Genomic DNA, 5,425 nt, shown 5'->3' with positions numbered 1-5,425 from the left:
GGATCTAAAAAGTTGTAAAGTGACTAGGGAGTGCACAGAATGTGAAGCTCCCTCACTTTTCTCTGAAATTGTAGTTTGTTCCTTTAGACATTTGTAGAAAAGAAAGAATGTAGAGATCTTGGCATATTAAGTGCTTCAGACAACTTATCTTTTTTCTTTTGCAATCTCATTAATCTTTGCTAAATCCTCAGCTTTCTCTGTTGTCTATTGTATACCTGCATTATGATGTATCCTTATATATAATAATGAAAAATTATTAAATATATAAGTACATAAACATACGTTTATATATATTCCTTTATATACACGTTTACATATATATATACTCCATATGCTGCAATACATGACTGACAATGCAAAGTGGTGTTGATGAAGTGGGGAAGTGGGGAAACTATTGTTTGACACGGAGTGATTGTGGAAGTGCCTTACCCTAAGCAGGTCTTCTGCAGCATGGTTTTTATGCTGTCCTCAATATCTCCATTTCTTTCAGGGCCATATCAAGTAATGGTGTACTCAGATCTTTCACTGTTAGTAGTTTTAACATTTTGGGGGGAGAACTGTTCGTGGGATGAAGGTTTCAGATTTGTTGTAGATTTCCTCAGTGGGAGAAAGGTGGGGTTTTTTTAGACTGCTTTTATTTCATTATATTTATATCAAGCTAAGCAGTGCAGATTAAAGAAGTTTCCTGTGCTGATACTTAGCATATTACACTGTGACATATCAGTTGATCCTTTTCAGCCATTCCTGGTGCTTCTCCTACTCTGTCACATCCTTTCTTACAAAAAATCACCAAACCTGCCTTTAGTAGTCATGATGTGAACAGGTCATGGATGCCCTGCAGACACTAATGGCCTGTGCTATGTGCCATATGAAGGCATGAGTAAGATGGACTCCTGCCAGGCATAGCTTGCGGCACAAATACGTAAAACCTTTTCATAATGAGCCACCACAAAACCCCGAAAGGCTTATAAAGTCAGACTTAGCAACGTATCGTGTGGTTGCACTTACTTTATTAAACAGAAAAACAGACTAGAGAAAACAGAAACAAACAAAAGCTTATCAAGAACTGGTCAGCTGCCCAAAGAGGAGCAGGTCCTTGCATCCAAATTGGCTTTAGTTAATTCTTACGTCTCTCTACGGAACAGAAAGGTCCACCCAGTCCCACAAGGGCCCAGCTGCCAGCTGCTCTTTCTGGCTGTTGCAGTATCCAGTGAATTACAGACTTCTGGCACCATGCTGTGCGTTCATTACCTACTACACTCTGACCAGGCATGAGCTGCTTGAGAACAGCATCTCACCCCTCTAAGCCTGTTGCTGTGCTTAAAGAAACATAACATATATACTAAGAGCAATGAAATTAAACATAATACAGCAAAGGATGTTTTATAGAGATAGTAATAGCCTTTTATGATATCAGTTGACATATCTGGGAAATATGAATAACATATACTGAACAGCCTTACTTCAGTCTTCAGGATCCTGAAGAAAGCATTGTGTAATCTACATTGGACCTCAGCTTTAAACCCAGTTTAATGCATGTAGATAGTGCAAGGAAAGTTCATCAGCCCAAATTAAGGGTAAAGAGCTTTGCATTGGGGATCTTTAGACTAAAGGTTAGTGCACACCTGTTTGCTACTGAGAAAATTATCCTTTATCAGAAAGCCATTCACACACAGTTGGCATCAGTTAAGGAAGGATAAGTGGGGAAAAGGCATGCTTAAAATATCTGAGACAAAGTAGGCAGCTATATTGATTTTGTCAGGAAAACTTCTTCAGCCTGCAACAATGGTTTGTCTATCTTTATAATAAGTGTTTTTCTGCACGTGTGTTATATATTAATCAACAGTATTTTAGATCTACTGAAATCAGTTTACAATATGACCAGATATGGGATGATAATAATAAATGTGACCAAAAGCAAGTGCATACTTGAATTACAATGTGTGTGCTTATATGTGGTTAAAGGAGGTATGTAAATTACAAGGTATAATTTATTTAGCTATGATTTGGACTTCCATTGAGATGATCTTCCCATATATTTCTTTGAGTACATAAGATTTATCAGGTGTGCTTCTATATCAGGAGAAAAAAAGTAATGTTGCTGCCTTAGTTATTTACAGTTGTAGGTTAAACTGGAGCTGAGAACTGGGTCTTGTAGGATTGTGAGCAGGATCTAGTAGTAGATGTGCTGTTTGCTTTTTCTATGTTTCCCCTCTGGAACTCTGTAGATTGCTTTAGAGCATGCCTGTGCCAGCTTTCTCAAGCAGAACAGCTCTATCATGTTTGGCAACGCTGACACTGCGGAGGAGTATGAGAATGGATGTTTCTGTATCCATCTACTGGCAGCAAGGCACCATGCATCAGTGCCACTAAAGAGCTGTTTTCATTCCACCAGCCAGACCATGCTGGTTTTAGAATAACGATCGTGGTTGAAATAGCTTTTGGCTGGCCTTTTCTGCCTTCTCAAGAGTTAGGAGTGGGAAGTTTGATACTAAATAGCAGTTGGCAGGAGCAGTATTTCCTGTGTGGACCTGAAGTTGCCTCCTATGGAAATACTGGAGTATTCTCTTTTCATATCATTAGGGTTTTTTGCTAATTCCTAAGAAAAAAAAAGTAAAATATTGTCAGATTATGGGAGGCCAGGGGTGAAGGACTTTCATTTTCAGATGTCAAATGAGACAGTCAAGCTAATAGAGCACAATAAAATAAAAATTCCTTCATCATTTCTTCTTAGATCCGTTACTTTATTAGATAGCTCCTGTTAGCCCTTTGAGGTGAAACTAAATATGAGATGTCAAACTCGAGTGATAATATATTGTAATCTTTGAACCAATGTGCTGGAATCTGAGCTTTCTCCCTCATTTCCCTTGTGAGTTGATTTGAACAGCCCATGAAGAAGGTTTAATTGTAAAGAATCATTTCCACTAATACCTTATCTGTAATGACTCTCTAATTTGATGTTGTCAATTTATTAAAAGAATGGACTATAAAATGAGGCAGTTCATCTGGTCTTAGATACCTGTCTCAGGTTTTCTCTTCTTTGACCACAAAAGGAAGCTGTGTTAATGACAGACTCAGAAATCTGAATTTTTGATACTGAAAGCTTAAAGAGATTCCAATCACAAACTCCTTCCAGTGCATCCAAAAAGGAGGTCTTGAAACCTGATAACTTGCCAAGATCAGAGTGCATTAACCTTGGAGGGTGATTTCCCGGGAGAGCTAACAGCTTGAAAACTACTCATTCTGTTGTATAACTTAACTTTTCCTTCCCTCTCAGTACATAAAGTATGGAAAACCAGACATCAGTGTTTCAAAAAGGTTTCAAGAATGATTTTAAGGAAACCAAATTTGAACAAACTATAGACAAGAATATAATTACTGAACACATAGTAAAATACACATCAGAGGTCCTGGAGGCTGCAGGAAGGGCGGCGTACAGTTATTCTCACTATAGTATTGCTATTCACTCTCAGATGATTTGTCTTATAAAAAATGCATACTCAAAGAATACTTTGTCTTCCCTCCTGTGGGTCACTGGTGGATCTGACTTCCTGTCTGAGGGAATGTCTAGCATGAGAGATTCTGCCCATGGAGTTAAACCAACAGGGAAAGGCAAATTACCTCCCCACCAATAGACAGAACTCAAGGTAGGTGCAAAGACTCCTATCTGAGGTCCTGTGGCATCTAACTGCTCCCTGGCATCCTCATCAATCTGTCATGCTGTGTGGAAAGCATACGTTTCTGAATGGCTTAGCCACTCACTGCTCCAAATCAAGGCTAAACTGAAAGCAGTTAGGTCCAACCTAGCAGAAGCAACAGCTAAAATCAGAACTACTACTTCCAGAATTAGCTGTTAGAGAACAGTTCTTGCAAGCTGTCCTCTGTTCATGCCTGTTGTCTGAGTGCTATGACCCCCATTGTCACCCGTCAGCGGGATCTTTGGCTTTTCTCCACACTCAGATTCCTTGCTGCTTTTTCACAGGACACTTTTAAAAGACCACATGGTTTTTTTCTCTGCTCAAATCTACATTCAGACTCCTCATGATCATTATGAGTCCTTTTTTTGTTTGTTTTCCCTCTGGTTTTGTTTGTATGCCTTTCCTAAATCAAGCTGTTAAGAATCTGTTGATGGCAGACAATCATCTTGCCTTGATAATTATGTCACCTCCTGCCCAAAATCTTCTGGCGCCTGGTGGTGTCTTGACTGGATGTGTCCCTCTGTCTCATGAGAACATACTACATAAGTTTATGCCTTACTTTTGTGCTCAAGACTGAAATGAAGAAGAAATATCAGATTAGGATAGCTTTGGTGTTTTGCCGGCTGCTTTGACTCAGTTGGTTCTCTTCATGGTCCCACTCTGAAACTACTAGCATGCCTAATTGTGTAACTATAGAGGTAAAATTTGTTAAAGGAAACCTATTAAAGGAGAACTAAGTTACTGGCCAATCTGAAAAATTATCAGCTTTGTTTTGCTTGTTATGAAATGCAAATTAATACTCCTGAAGATTTGCCAAGGTTCAGAGACATTAGTGTGATGCACCTGTTCTTTTACTGTCAAATAAGGTGTTGAATTTCTGCTGTGATATACTAACCTGTCATGTCTAATGGACTACTGCTGATCCAGCACGAACTGTTGCTATGGAGCATGAACAGTGCTATTAAGAACCAGTGTTTGTAGGAAGTCCTTCTTCAGCAGACTCTTTTACACACGCTTAAAATGTGTCCGATTGTCTGACTCCTTCTCGTGTCTTTTTTTGTCCTGGCATTTTTTAACTGTTTGATCTTGATGGATCATTTTTACTCTCATAATATCTTGTGATTATACAAAGGATTGATAAAATGTTTAGTTTAATATAGCTAACATCCCGTCAGCATTGTGTGTGCAAGGGAAATGGCTGGGACACTCAACTGTCGCAGAAAGTCTCATAGCCAGAGGAAGATCTATGTACAGGGTTTTCCCTGTACATGGCAGGGACTTAACGTTTTCCTGTGGACTGTTGCTGAGACTTACAGCAATGTCCATTGTCACAGAACAGAAAAAGGTTTGTTCTGAGAATACACATCTATGTGGACTGCTGAGCCAGGAAAACAGCGTGTCTACAGTTACTCTTTTGGTGTATTGATCATTACAGAATTATAACAGCATAATTTTTATAGCATAATTTTCTCCATGTTAACATCAACACAATTGAAAAAATATTTTTATTACAACATTGAAATGATCTGACTTCACGGAACTTTGAAGATCGGTTTAAGTCATTAATGAAGCAGGCAGAGAGTGACAGGCTGTGATTTGTACACTGGTCTGTTGGATGCTGCCAGGGCAGAGGTCACCTAATTGCAGTACTATTCTTGAATGTCTTGGCAGTTATGATAACCAGCAGATTGTAACTGCAGCTAAAAGACATTGGATCCAGCTTGTGC

Source organism: Rissa tridactyla, chromosome 15, assembly GCF_028500815.1.
Source record: "Rissa tridactyla isolate bRisTri1 chromosome 15, bRisTri1.patW.cur.20221130, whole genome shotgun sequence".
In the NCBI taxonomy this organism is placed as follows: domain Eukaryota; kingdom Metazoa; phylum Chordata; class Aves; order Charadriiformes; family Laridae; genus Rissa; species Rissa tridactyla.
Note: the sequence above shows the minus strand (reverse complement) of the source record.